Here is a 16,246-nt window from a genome sequence, read left to right on the forward strand (position 1 = left end):
TCCCTGTGTACGTGTGTCTGTGTCTGTATTTCCGTGTGTGTAGGTGTGTATGTGTCTCTTTCTCTCTCTCTCTCTCTCTCTCTCTCTCTCTCTCTCTCTCTCTCTCTCTCTCTCTCTCTCTCTCTCTCTCTTTTGCTCCCTCTCTCCCTCTCACCCCCCTCTCTCTCCTCTGACCGCTGGGTCTCAGGGGTCTGTGTGGCCCCTGTCTGCTTCCTGGTGGTGTCTGGGAGCCCAGGTCTGTGAGGCACCGGGATCATTTTCCTCCTGTAGCTCTTGTCAGTAGCGAGGACTCGGCTAATTCATCTTGCTAATGGCAGGTGAGTCGGTTGAGCACTAGTTTGGTGACTTCCTTTTTTTCTACCCTTTTCTTCTCTTTCTCTCTCTATCTTGGATTTAACAAAACATAAAACGTATAAAAAAGACGTACCGATGTTTAGCATTTATTCCTTCTAAATATTTCAACTGAAATTGTAAAGGACTGTATTATATTTCACGTTCCTCACTGAGAATGGCCAACGGTGTGCGATTACTAAACTAACAGTGTGTGAGTTTTGTTTAATAGGTTGTATGGTAAAAGGTTTTAACTAAAGAAAAGGCACTCATTATCGATTTGCAGCTCCACCAGAAGGATTCTGTATTATTTTAGCAACAACAATGAATCCCTAGTTCCTTGGGCACCGTTTAAAACATATATACTGAGCGATAATAGTCAGATGAACGGTGAAAGGTTTTCGCCTTGCAAAACTGATTTAATAATGAACTAAAATAGAGACAGAGAGAGAGAGAGAGAGAGAGAGAGAGAGAGAGAGAGAGAGAGAGAGAGAGAGAGAGAGAGAGAGAGAGAGAGAGAGAGAGAGAGAGAGAGAGAGAGAGAGAGAGAGAGAGAGAGAGAGAGAGAGAGAGAACACCATATTGACTTAATAGAAGGAATGCAGTGAGTTCAGAGCCACTGGGGCATGGGTCTCCAGAGAGCTGGACATGGAATGGGGCCCGGGCTGATTTCAGTCAGCGGGAGGAAGGTCGTCACCACACAAATGAAAAACATGAGAAGTGGTTTCAAGGTCTAATCAAGTACTCAGACTGCACTCACTGGGAGCAATTAAGAGCCGTCTTCCCCAACAGGTAACCAGATAGCCCAACTCCACGTTCTCAATAAATTGGTCATTTACGGGACAGATTCAATGATCACGGGTACGTGACACCCTGAGGCTTTATTGAGGCATTGTAGAGAGACGTAAAGAACTATGAATAGAGAATGAATAGATGTAAATAAATACAATAACGAATACATTACAATTTAAATAAAATGAAAGCAATAAAACTGTTAATAAAAACCAATGAACAACAAATGCTTTGAGGACACAAAAGGAACTTGCGATTCCCCGGGTAAAAGCCGAGCCGACCAGCACAGGAGAGGTGATTGACTAATGAGTAAATGCACTGTGTCTTGCCAATCTGTGTGCAGAATCTTTACTGGCTGAGTTTCAAAAGCTTGGCTCAGTGACCGGCGCGACCACAGGAGTTCATTACCATCAGTGCCAGTCTGACACAAATGAAGTCATGGCGCTTTCTGTTCTTGTCTTGCCTCTCAGACCACAATACTTCATCATAAGTCATCCTTAATTTGCCAGGTTGCTGTTGCAGGTGCCTGCTTGGTGAGAATCTGATGGCTCATTGGATCAATCTGTCAGGGTTCTTACGAAGTATGCTGGCGGTATGGACGTACACAAAAAAGGTCTTCAGGTGACATCACCGCCAGGCACAATATCTGTGGGCCACGGCACGTGCACACGACACACACGCACAAACACGCACGCACACACGTGCACATGCTTGCACACACACACACACACACACACACACACACACACACACACACACATGCACAATTCAGCCATTGTGTCTCTGAGTTCTGGTAGTGCTGCTCTATTTGCCCACTAAATATTACTGATGTTTGAGAACACACACTCTCTCTCTAATTCTTTCTCTTCCTCTCTGGAGCCTCCCTATGTCTCTCGCCCCTCCAGAGAAATCAACTTGTCGGTGCTTCCTCACTCACCAGCTGCCTGTAACAGCACCTCCCAGTCCAGCTGTAGAGCGCTGGATCCAACAAACACCCGGTACATCCCAAGTATGGGATAAGTGCTCTTTTGGAAATAATTAGTACTTTTCAAGCACCTAGATCCATATATTCCTGGTTGATGTATCTGTCCACCAACACCCTCCACACGATTGTCTGCATGCGTTCACGTTGCTTTGGGGTTGCAGAGAGCCGCTGATGATGCACACAGACTGTGTGTTTCAGGTTCTGCAGTCGCAGTTGGGTCTGGTGATAATGTCCTTTTCCCCCGGACCCTGGAGCCAACAATACCGACTGAGATATCATTGCAGTTAGGTGTCACTATAGCATTTGCAATCTGAAGTCTTAAAGTCTGTTCATCTTAACCCAATAACACTAAATATGTTGAAAAATATGCTGAAGGTTTGTTTAGTCATTTAGTTTCGTTGTTTTTCAGTTGTAAACCTGAAAAGTGTTAGTGTTTAGTATTGGGGAGGCTAGTTGGGTTTAGCCAGATATTCTCTTGCTGCTACCCCTCAATCTATGCTAATTACTTTCATTGCAATACAAAATGTCCCCTGGGCTCTGTACCAAAAAGCAATAAACATTGTATCACACTGACTCACCAATTGGCAAAATAACTGCACGCCTCTCTTGCAGTTATAAGAGCAAAAACAAGCAATTTAACAGAAAATCCATTTGCCAAGATTGCTAAAGCATTTCACATTGTACTTGATCTAAAGATGCTCTATAACTGTTACCGGCCCTTAATTTTAGCACTAAAAGTAGAGAGCATAGACATATACATCAGGATGAAACAATATTTTCCCAAATAGTTGACTTATATCTCATAGCTTGTGATATCAAAGCAGACTTTTCCTTGCTATTTGTATTCTTTGCATTTATTCTTATGCATGAAACTGTGAGGTGTGAAATAATTTGATGTAGAAAATATAAGCAACATAGGAATGACTAATAGTCATAAAGAGGGATTTTGTAATACAAAAAGTTTAAAGATAAACTGCAACAAATTATCTCCTTCTCTGTTTGGTGGTTGTTGATCTGGGATAATGTGAAGTCGGGGCAGAGCAAACTCTGGAGGCATTTGCTGAAGTTAAGGAGCTTAACCAGAGACTGTGTTGGCTTCTTTTCAATCCAAACATAATTAGCTCACTCGCGGAGCTAATGGTTGCATAGGAAGGCAGCCCAACAGCAGGGTACCTAGGACTTGCAGCTTCATTTTAATGTACATCCATCTGAAAGAATGAAATCAACACTGTGTTTCAAATTGCCATTATCTTTACAGTTACTTTAGAAAAAGTAATGGAACGTGTAAACTGAAATTTGACTTATTTGTTCAGAAAGGACATTTATACGCTTTAAGATTAAGAATAATAAATAATACCATTTGCCATTTGGTGTTGGTTTTCTTAGCATTAATACTGTCAGGCCAACTAAAGCCCTTCAATGGAAATGTCAACTCCATCAAAAAGGTGCGCCTTCTCATGTGAGTAGACGGTTGATAATGCTCATTTGCAAAGTGCCACTCTCTCTCTGTCTCACAGACACATGTCCACACACGTCCACACACACACACACACCCACGCACGCTAACACACAGTGTCATCGAAGTGGACATATGTCACACAGGTACAACCTCACTGTGGTCAAACGCGCAGCAGATCCCAGGCTCTCGTGTATCAGTGTTGACTTTGTGTCCGACTGAAGTGGCATGTGCCGCCACATTGCATTGACATGGCTCAGAGCTTACCTAGGCATCGAGGGAAAAGTGATGATCCTTTGAGTTTTTGTGCTACTCATCAACCCGGGAGAGGGATTGCAACGAGCAGCTGTCTGAAATGCTGCAGCCATTTGACATGCCGCTACAGTGGGTCATCAAAAGTGCACTTGTCAGGAACTCGGTGGACTAATAGCGTCCCTTTAACTTCCCCAGATTAGCTGAGCAATGGCTTGAGCATTGGTTGTGTGCTCTTCTTTTGAAAAATGAGCACATGTACGTGAGCAGAGAGCAGTGGGGAGCACTGTGAGAGCGGGAAATAAGTGAAATGTAAGTCGCAGGCATGACGGTTGTGTTGATAAAGTAATCACGCTCCAGCGCCAACACTTCGGACCGCCGTATCAGCCTTTGAATTTTCCACAGCGCTGCTGGGATCGAGGCGGCATCAGATTTACAAATTGAAAATCATTAATAATTCTAACCAGGATGTGATAAATCTGGAATCACTCTCGATGAACCTGGACACACTTTCATAAATCAAAAAGATTACTTGGGAATTTTTAAAAATCTGACATCAAAGTGTCAGGCATACTAATGGTTTTTGTAGATCCCTTACGTGATATATCATTACTCTGAGACACACTTGAAGTGTGTCACCGGGGCACTATGTGATCCCTCTAAAGCTAGGAATATTCAGGTTTGTGTCAGGAGATGGGAGGGAGATAGGAGCGAGTGGTTTGGAGGAAGCAACAGAAAGTAAATTGTCCAAGCCAACATTTTAATAGCAGGGTTCGACTGCATCGGCCTTTAACCAATTCTTGTCATTTTCTTGTTCCTTTGATTCATTATCATGCGTCTCCAAAAAGCATTTGCATATCATCCTTCTATTTTAATGTAACAAGAATTACAGGGGCGAAAATGGATTCGGACGGGCGACAAGTTAGTTAATTTAGTTTTCATTCAAAGTAGAAATACAATTGATGATAGGCTCTTGGCTATATTTTGTCTTTTATCTCCTGAATTGTGTTCACAGAATAGATGCAAACTCTAATCGATGAGACAGCGATTAAAGTACCCATTATACATGTTAAATGTTAAACACAGTGAAACTTATTATTGGTGGTTCAGCTGTATTTATTTTTGTACTGAGCTTTTCATTATTTTAAATCTATATAATTTACATAGAATGCATCAATTTAATGTATTTTTTATATTTCCTCTCTAATAAATATAATTGTTCATGCTTTTCTCTCTTTCCTCAATATAAGGACTACGATTTGCAATCCTTCATTTGTATTAATCTAAATCATAAATAATAATTCCATTATAGTATAACTATATAAAAGAACGTGAACATCATAGATGTTCAGAATGTTCTGTGCAGATAAAGGAATAAAGTTCACTGAATCACAATCACCTTATGTGCATCACAAATATGCATTGTACTACCGTGCATGTTCCCAGAGCCTTGCGGTCGGAGGAGCGCTCCCATTGTGGAGAAGGCGATATTGACCGAGGTGGTGAACAGGGGGCACCTCTGTAATCTAAATGTCATTCATTGAAAGGCTTCTCCCTCCAAACGTAGTGGCTTTCATGTGAATGCTGCTCCAAAAGATTCAATTACTTCTTCTTTTTTTTCTCACCCTCTCTTCGCTCTTCCATTTCTTTCACTCCCTGATCCCCACCCTCTTTCTCATGCACTGCTTGCTTATCTGCCCTGATTATAGTCATTATGAACCAGCCGTGTCTGCGGTTGGAGATTTCATCACCAGCAGACATGCTCAGCCAGCTGCTTGTGCAATGTAGTCTCCCGTTTTTTTCCTCCTCCCTTCTCGACAGGAGCCGTACACTGTGAGGCAAACCGGCCTTCCTTCTGCTGCCGCTCTCCGTGCCTTATTAGAGTCCTGCCATTTACCCATCGCCGTGGGCATAATCAACCCCCAAACAGGACAATGAGTGACAAATCATAATGTGGCTGTGTGTGTGTGTGTTTGGGTCCAGGTAAACTTCAGTTAGTTCCCCCTGAGAGTGTATTTCAGTGATTCGGTGGTAAAGCATTGCCTGGCTCGGAGACGATTGGGGAATCTGTGTTTGTTATGTTGGTGATGGTGTTGACAGTGGCGTAACAAGGCAACGACGGGCCCATATGCAGGATGTTCAAGGCGGGCCCCCCCCCCCCCCCCCCCCCGGGGGCTTCGTTACGATTGTTGACGGGGGGGGGGGTGGGTGGGGGGGGGGGGTGGGGGGGGGGGGGGTTCGGAACGATTGTTGACGGGGGGAGGGGGGGAATGGAGCAGGTTTTTTTTTTTTTTTTGGGGCCCCTGATTGGCCCGGGCCCGTACGCGCCCGCATACCCTGCTTACCGATAGTTACGCCACTGGGTGTTGATAAATGTTGTTGATGGTGTTGCTGATGGTGTCAGTGTGTTAATTCTGATGTCAATGTGTTAGTGATGGTGTCAGTGTATTGGTTTAATTTTCAGTGATGGTGTTGTTGATAATGTTGGTGTAGATATCAGTGTGTTGGTGATGGGGTTGGTGATGTTGTTGGTAAAGTTGTTGGGGTTGGCGATGGTGTCAGTGTGTTGGTGATGGTGTTGTTGCAGGTGGTTGTGTTGGTTGGTGTTGCTGTCAGTGAGGGTATTATTGCTGGTGGTTGTGTTGGTTGGTGTTGGTGTCAGTGAGGGTGTTGTTGCTGGTGGTTCTGTTGCGGTTGGTGTTTGGGTCAGTAATGTTGTCGTGGGTTACGGCAGACCCTGGTTAGATGGTGTATCAGACGAACCGATAGCAGCAGCACTATTCATGTTTCCAGACTGTTTCTTACACATCTCCGTCTGGCTTTCACTGGGAGAGGTGGAGTTTAAATGTGATGGAACATAAACTCCTGCTTCTTTGACAATGGCATCAAAGGAGACGGGTGCCTTTTGTGTTTGAAGTGTGGCGCGTTTGAAGTTGATTCTCTTCAAGATAGTGGAGTGGTGGGGCAAGTCATTGTTGCTTCTCTCTCTCAGGGGATGATTATCTGGGCTCGCTATCTGTAGATCTCTGAAACAACTGTCAGCATCAAGTGTGAGTAATGATCTCGTGCATTCACCTGCTGAAATAAGACCGTCGCTGACAACAGAATACACATTTTGAGTCTTTCAATAAGAATTGAGCTTCTGGAGGTTTTTTTGAGAATTGGACTGAGACGATTCCTTTCTTCCCATTCAGTTTATTTCAGAATTGCAATAAACTTGATTGTATTCATGGCGATAACAGATATCTTTCATACACATAGCAGCGGTGTTACGTCCCTGTTTTGGTCTCAGCTCTGGTTCCTGAGTAAGAGTTCACTGGCCGTCCTGAGCACCTCCACATATAAACCAGACTCTCATTTGAGGCCCCATCATATACCGTGGCCCCGTTAATGGTTACATTAACTTAACAAAATAGACAAGTTAACAGTTCTTCCAACATGTGTAGAGGGCTTTAGATTTAGCTGGGCCTCTAAAACCCTGCACCACTAACTATTATTGTACATGGGTTGGCAGTCCATAGTCCAGCCTGTAAAATCTTTCAGGAAGGGTCATTAAGGATATTTCATTATCTCCATATTGCCAAGGTCAGGTTGTCCATATATCCCCTTTACGGCTGCTCTGGGAATATGCTGCGACTGTAGTATAATAGACCAGAAAATGTCCACACCAGGAATGATGGGAAATCAATATCAGGCCCAGCTCATCAATACAAACCCCATTTTCACAAGCAGGAAGAAGGTACTCAGGCTGAAAAAAAAAGGTTGAGGAAAATAGATTGAATCAGAGAGATGGAGAAACACAATAAAACAATGTTTCATTACTTTATAAAAAAAATCTTTATTATCATTTTTTCCTTTGTTGGTGCGGTATAGCCCTCACCGCACAGCGCTAAACTCGTTTGGCTTGATTTTGACTTAAATCTGCCAGCGCTGGATCCAGCAGTCCATAAATGCTCCACCGCAGTTGTGTAACCATGTTAAAGAAGAAGGAAACATGGGTTGTGACAATGATTTGGCCCATTTATTACCTCTGTGGCAGCCAGAGGGCCTGCACCGCCCGCTATGTTCAGAGAGGTGGAAGTCGTCCACGCACCGTGCCGTAAATAAAGGCCACGAAGCAATGGTGAACGCTGATAGACAGAGGAACAGGTTTTTTTTATCAATTAGGGGTGGGGCGAAGGAATCCTGACACGACACACAAACACGCACACACACACAAACACACGCACAGACACACACGCGAACACGCATGCACACATCCCCACACACACACGCACACACAAACACAGACGCACACTAACACACACGCACACACACACATACAGGCACACGCACACCCACACACCCACATGCACAATCATGGCATATCAACGTAAAGCACGGTTGGTAATGAACTTCCAAAGATTTTAAACTTTGTCTCGTCTAACTATCGTAAAGTGTTGAATGCCGATGCCTTATTTGCTGGTAATAAACACAGCCGAGCGTGCTGTGGTTTGGAGAGACATTTACGATGCACCATGGCGGCTCACAGAGAACACAGCCTGTGGTTGTTTAACCAGCTAGTGGTAGCCTTGGGCATTGTTTGTTTATGCAGCAAAGCTTCCAACCAATAAATACCACAACTGGTAAACTGATGTTCAAAGGATGCCTCATGTATAAAATACATTTCCTTACATTACAAGACATCCAGTCACGTTCAATACAGCCCAAAAACACGATACAAAAAGGACGTCTGACCAAAGGAGTTGGTCAGACCTTTTGCTCTTACCTTTTAGCACAAAAATGCAATCATGAATGATTCAATTCGAATGCACCTAATATATTTTTCTTTCTCTTATTGAAGATGCTGTGAGTGAACGGGTCGCACTGTAACCGAGGAGACAAGGTCTTTGTCTGAGCGTTACCCATCGGCCAGCGCATGTTAATGGCTTATTGACCATGTATGGCGTAATGAGTCCTTGGGTGCAGGCCCACTCATGATATATGAGGGGACGAGTTGGCCTCTGCAGTACTGATGACCTCATTTCAATATTCGGGGGACTTGGGGATGGAAATGACACTTTTTACATTTAAGTGCTTTGTACTAGCGCCCCTGGGTTACTGTAGCTCTGTCTAATCCCAGCACCGCAGATGGTGAGAGAGCAGGGCCGGTCCACACCAGTCCAAATTACAACCATCCATTGTGCACGCAGCAAGGTGTACAACCTAATCTGGCGGCGGCAGCAGCAGCAGCGGCGGCGGCACCGGGATGCATGGAGGGAGGAGAGGCTTTGACGCGCTTTAGAAGTCACCTTCATCTTCTCCCCGCGTTCGCCTCGACTTGATGCATGCATTCAACAAAATAAAGCAGTGGTGGATTCCAAGAGGCCCTCTCTCGCCCCTCGCTCTCTCTCGCTCCCTCTCGCTCTCTGTCCCTCTCCCTCGCTCTTCGCAGATAACCTTGAGGACGGCCGGCGTTTTGCATTCCGTACACCCGGCCACTCTCCGGGCTTCCTAAAAGCACATATTTTAATGTTTAACGCGACCATAGAAAAAATAAATAAAGAATACATCCATAACCACTTGGAAGTGTGTAGGTGCGTATGTAGACATCTCCTAACCCTTCCTTCGAAAGCTTCCAATGGGAATTTGAAGACGTGTCATCCCACGTTAGGGCATCAGGTGGATGAGACTGCATGACCTATTTGCATGTGTGCGTCTTGCAAAAGAGGGGAGAGACACACACACACGCACGCATGCACCCACGCACACACACGCGCACGCTGCACAAACACACTCACACACCAACGCGCGCCCAGACACATGCTTACGCGGAACACACGCGCACGCACAAACACACACGGATAGGGAGGAGACAACAGAGGAAGAGAACACCCAGCACCCTATTTATCATTCATCTCTTACTTTGGCCCGTATTAGTGAGCAGAGTTGTCATGTTAGGGTGTGTGAGTGTGTGTGAGTGTGTGTGTGTGTGTGTGTAACAAGCGCTCGCTGTGGGAAAGCGCTCCTTGCTGTGCTCTGCCAAAGACATGGTGACGCATTGAAGGAATGGGTGTTGTTTTAACCTTGGGCCTGATTTGAGCAAACATGAATATATTAAATGCTGTATCCGTCACCCCCCCCCCCCCCCTCCCCCCCCGCTACTGTAGTGATGCCGGGATGCTCCTGTAGGTGGAATTATTTTCATTCTTTGTTTTATTTATTCATTTATTTATTTACTAGTGCTGACAGGAGGACAAGCTGTCACCCGCTTAATGGAGGTCAGGTAGTTCCTCAACAAAAACCTCCGATAGCTCAATGCTGGTTTCTTTGTATCTCATAGGTTAATATTAAGGCTGAAGTGACATGCAACTATTCAAATCGTTTATTCCCCTCACTTTTTTTTTGTGTAGTAAGTACAAATTATTTTCCCTCCAGAGGTGTACGGACAGACACATATACAGTGTGTTTGTGTGTCTGTTTGCTTTAATGTGTCATCTGTGTGCAGAGTGTGTTTGTGTTTATGCTCTGAGACAAAGAAAGATAACATCGTAACAGAGAAAGCAGAGAAGAGACTGACACAAAGAGAGGGAGAGAGGGATAGAGATAGAGGTTGAGAGGGAGAGAAGGAGTGATATACAGAGAGAGAGAAGGAGAGAGAGACAGAGAGAGGGAGAGAAAGAGAGAGAGACAGAGAGAGGGATAGAGATAGAGGGAGAAGCGGTAGAGAGAGAGAGAGAGAGAGAGAGAGAGAGAGAGAGAGAGAGAGAGAGAGAGAGAGAGAGAGAGAGAGAGAGAGAGAAATAGATAGATAGATAGATAGATAGATAGATAGATAGATAGATAGATAGATAGAGAGAGAGAGAGAGATAGAGAGAGAGAGAGAGAGAGAGAGAGAGAGAGAGAGAGAGAGAGAGAGAGAGAGAGATAGCAGGAGAGATAGTCGGAGAGATGGGGAGAGAAAGAGTGAGGGAGGAAAAGGGAGAGAGAAAGAGAGAGAGAGGGAGGGAAAGGGAGGGACGGCAGGTAGGAGGAGCCTTTGTTTTGGCGTGACAGCCCTGGAGGCCACGGGGACGGTGCAGTAGCTCATGGTGATGGGACAGGTCCACAGTGTGCAGGGTTCTGCAGCCTCAGCAACAGGACAGGGGCCAGACGCTGGATTTATGATGCCAGGGAGTGGAAATGACCTGCTTCTGTCATTGGGGTGTGCGCCCCATCACGAGACGCCCTAAACTATATTGGCACAGCTCTGACAGAGATGTTTGTCATGTAGTCAGCTTGAGACGATGGACCCATGTGAGGGGGGTCCGCTGCTCTGCAAGACGCTGACCCCACCCAGCCCTGTAGCGGGCGGGGGTTAAGTACGGATGAGGCATGTGGTCGTTTTGCAACGCTGTATCCAAAGCAGCCTGCAAGGGAGTCGGAAAGACATTGAGTGAGTGCAAAACATTGAATCATTCTCAAGCAAGTTTTCATAAAGCCTGCGGTACGGATCAGAAGATATGTTTTTGTATGAGAGTGTAGCAGATACATCTCCGAGATACAGAGACATTACAAATGGCGTAACATGGAGTTACATCTCAGAGACACTATGTACACATAGCTTTACATGGATTCAACGTTGCCCCCACTGGGAGTGATGTGTTGTTTTTTTCTAGGCTGATCATTTTCCCCATTTTCTCTTCTTAGTTTTTGTACTCAACTAGACTTCTTACACAACTACAAACCGAACGATGCAAACTTGAATCCATTTTCCTTGGTCCATTTTCAGTTGGACTGTGACAGTACATTTTAGAAGGAAGTGTTCCTTACACAGTGACACCTTCTTGCGATTTAAAGTGCAAACATGTGTAGACTTTCAAGTTGATTTTACCCCCGCATAATTAAGTTATTAGTTATTAATGCAAATGTGTGCAAAGTTCATGTTTAAAAGACGATGTGTTGTTAGACTTTTTTTAAAGCATAGCAGTAATATGAATAAAGGCATTTCTTAAAAAAAAAAAAGAAAAAGCTTTGAATGTAGTCCCCTACATTCAAAGCTTTCGCTTTATCTCCAAGTCCGAACTGCATTCTTTCTGACAATTTCTTCAAACTTCAAGCCGGTGATGTCTCAGTTAGTAATAGCAGCTTTCTTTTGAAGCTAGCTTTCCCATTCTGGTAAATTACATAAAGTCAGTACTTACTGCACTGACTTTAATGCTCAAAAACCACTTTACCAAATGAAGGCAACTGTATCCTACCGAGAAGAGTTTTAGAATTAATTATTTATACACGGTACAAATGATATGCAAACCCATAGCCGACTGCCACTGGGGATAAAGAGCATCATTGTACGAGTTGTAGAACTGTAAGTTTGGGATTTTAATCATAGCATGTAATTTCTACCCTTCTTATGCAAAAAAAAGCAGTGTGTAACTGAACGCTGTAACCGTAACATATATAGCCATGCTTCAAGGTGGCATTTTTTTACATAACCTATAAGTTAAAGGGAATTGCTTCAATTTATAACCTGAAGCAGTTTTGGCCAATGAACAATCCTTTTAACCTAGATGTTTTTCCCCTGAATCAGAAGTGTATATAGGTCTTATGTTATTTAAAATGTTCATTCATACAATACTGCAGTATATAATACATGATTTACAGGAAATATTATTCTTTAGCAATGGATGTTGTATCTCTGTAAATGATAAATGAATATGCTGTACTAATGATGAACTATATCCGATAGTTGTGATGGTTAGTAGAGTTGTATTAATAATGAATTATTCCAAGTTAATACATCATCAACTAACAGCGTGTTGAGAGCTTATGGGTGTCACCTGGGCAGAATTCTATTCCCCATCAATTTACGATGTTCAAAGTATTTCCGCTTTCGCCAGGCAACCATCTACTGTACAAAGATCCGCCTCACAAAACCATTCCAATGAATATTTTATAAAGATGCAAAGATTTCCCCCTTCTCTGTGTGCAATCAAATACACACGGTGCTGTGGGGATGTTAAGGAAGAGATTTAAAGTCACATCTTAGGGGGGGGAAAGAAAAATTCATTTTTTTCTGTTTCCGTGCATTTATTAAGGAATCAATGTTTCTCCCCAGAGATGGGCTGGGCTAAACACACAACCTTACACACGTACACACACACACAAACACACACACACACACACACACACACACACACACACACACACACACACACACACACACACACACACACACACACACACACACACACACACACACACACACACACACACACACACACACACACACACAGACACACACAAATACACACACACAAACACACACACACACACACACACACACACACACACACACACACACACACACACACACACACACACACGCGCACACACACAAACACGCACACACGCACACACACACTCACACAGACACACACACAAACACATGTAAACACACACAAATTGACACAATCTTGCGCTCTCTCTAAAGCTTTTACCCACCACTACTCTTACAATTATAATAATAATGAAAAAGCCGTTGTTATCATGAATATTAATATTATTATCGATGCATCTATCTATCCATCTATCTATCTATCTATCTATCTATCTATCTATCTATCTATCTATCTATCTATCTATCTATCTATCTATCTATCTATCTATCTATCTATCTATCTATCTATCTATCTATCTATCTATCTATCTATCTATCTATCTATCTATCTATCTATCTATCTATCTATCTATCTATCTATCTATCTATCTATCTATCTATCTATCTATCTATCTATCTATCTATCTATCTATCTATCTATCTATCTATCTATCTATCTATCTATCTATCTATCTATCTATCTATCTATCTATCTATCTATCTATCTATCTATCTATCTATCTATCTATCTATCTATCTCTCTATCTATCTCTCTATCTCTCTATCTATCTCTCTATCTCTCTCTCTATCTCTCTCTCTATCTCTCTCTCTATCTATCTATCTATCTATCTATCTATCTATCTATCTATCTATCTATCTATCTATCTATCTATCTATCTATCTATCTATCTATCTATCTATCTATCTATCTATCTATCTATCTATCTATCTATCTATCTATCTATCTATCTATCTATCTATCTATCTATCTATCTATCTATCTATCTATCTATCTATCTATCTATCTATCTATCTATCTATCTATCTATCTATCTATCTATCTATCTATCTATCTATCTATCTATCTATCTATCCATCCATCTATCCATCTATCCATCTATCCATCTATGTATTGTAGGCAGTAGTCTTCTGCATGACTTCCAACGTTGTGTTGAATATGCGCCCTCCTCAAAACATAAATTAACATTTAAATATGCAGATGCCACTCCCGAAGCAGCAGTTCATGTATCAGATCATCATCATATCATCGTGTATCCCCACGTTCCGGGTAATACCAGGGAATGCAGCGCAGCCAGCCACAGTATGAATGTCAACAACATTTTCATTCTTCTTTTTTTTTTTTTTTCTATTTTCCAAACCTCATAAAGTATTGATTGTCCTCCATGATTAGCTCATCTGCGTTGTCATTACAACGGAACAACGGAACGCCGCTGGAATGTCTGATTCAGTGGTTTCCCTCCGCCCCGCCGGCGCACCCCCCCCACCCCCCCACCCGTGCCATCCATTCCCCGCTCCTTGTTATTTTTATTGTCATGTTTGAAACGCTGTAATGCTGAACTGTTTTAATTAGTACTCCAGCACTTTATGGAGATCATCGTTCACGCTTGCCTAATTACGTTTAGATGGCCCGGATCTCCATCAAAGGAAGCCATTATGCTGCATCGACGGCGAAGCCGCGGGATTCCATCTTCAGCCTCCAGACAGGGCTATTACTGCTGCACCTCGGCCCGGACACGCTAAATAAACACATCAATTTCATAGGTCTGAGAAAGTTAGAGATTGAGAAGAGATTGCACTTATCAGCTGCATATGGTTGATGATACAGAGACGCCACTGTACATCACTGCTCCTTTCTTTTTTTTCTCTCTTTCTTCTTTAGGAAAGCAGGCAGAGATTAGCCGATCGCAGAGGGCGCTGTGCTGCTGTTTCTCCCACCTCTATTTAACGACAACACCCGGGTTCCACCTATCGTTTATCGCGAGCCAAGCAGATAGGATGGAAGGCTAGCCACACCAACGCCACTACAGACACTCCAATTGCCACGTGAGGCGCTGCTAATGGCGGTGTTTAAGCAGAGAGCTACGGGGGGGGGTGAGGGGGAGGGGAGGACGCTGGTGATGTAAGCAGGGCTGTTTTTTTGCGTGCATCCTTGCCTGAGAGGCCAGAGAATGTGATGGTTTCAGATTTGATTAGGCAGCCACTGGGCCCCAGCGGCCCTCACCCTGCGACGGGGGCCCGGCAGGGCCATGTAGAGGCGTCTTGTCGCTCAGCATGCCTCAGTGGTGATGCACACATCGAGTGCGTTCACCACCCCGGCTTGGTTCAAACAACCGCTCAACCCGGACCCAAAGCTAACTAATGGGTGGTGTGCGTTCGACCAGCAGCAACACGCCGGACTGAACTGGTCCGAAGAACGCTTCTGATTGGCCCACTCATCGGGGGACTGGATGATGCAGGATCAGACTCAACACGCACGCTTTCACATGTTGCAGAATACTCAACACGTTAAATAACTCACTCAATTACATTTTTTGTAATATTAATAATAATATTACAAAATGTTATTTTTGATCATCAAGATAGTAATCTATGCCATTTTGTCACTAAAATAATTAACTAAAATATGATGAATAAAACACCTGCAGGTGACGTTCTGCAGGTGTTCTGCAGGTGTTCTGCAGATGTTCTGCAGGTGACGTTCTGCAGGTGTTCTGCGGATGTTCTGCAGGTGACGTTCTGCAGGTGTTTTGCAGGTGATGTTCTGCTGTGTTCTGCTGTGTGTGGTTCTCCATCTGGCCGTGGTGGTGTCTGATCCATGTCTGAAAGAGGGCTATAGCTGTCCATTTCTTCGGACAGCTATGGTCCCGTTGTGTGGCTCATTTGAAATAAACCACATTATAAAGTGGTCGCCCATAAAAATCAACAATACTAGCTAAAACGTAAGTATGTGTATAGCATAACCCCCTTCCTTCCTATAACACATTTGTTTGATTCCCATTGTGTTGAAATTCAGTGGGAAGAGGGGGTTTAATTACACTATAGTAAAGAAAGTTAATAACATTTTTACATCTATAGTGTTCTCTGTAGCACTAAACATGACACGCCGCCGTAAGATCCTAATTGCAGTTCTGCAGGTGTTCTGAAATTCATCCACCCTTTCAACAAGGACCCTTTCCTGGTTGTCTTCATGCCAGGCCAAAATAAGTACCTTTATTTAGAAATTCAATTCTCCACCCAGACCCCTTGACCTGAGGGCTTTTGTTTTACTTTTTTTTGCAGCACACAAAATGGC

The sequence above is a fragment of the Gadus chalcogrammus genome, chromosome 6 (genome assembly GCF_026213295.1).
Source record: "Gadus chalcogrammus isolate NIFS_2021 chromosome 6, NIFS_Gcha_1.0, whole genome shotgun sequence".
NCBI classification, from domain to species: domain Eukaryota; kingdom Metazoa; phylum Chordata; class Actinopteri; order Gadiformes; family Gadidae; genus Gadus; species Gadus chalcogrammus.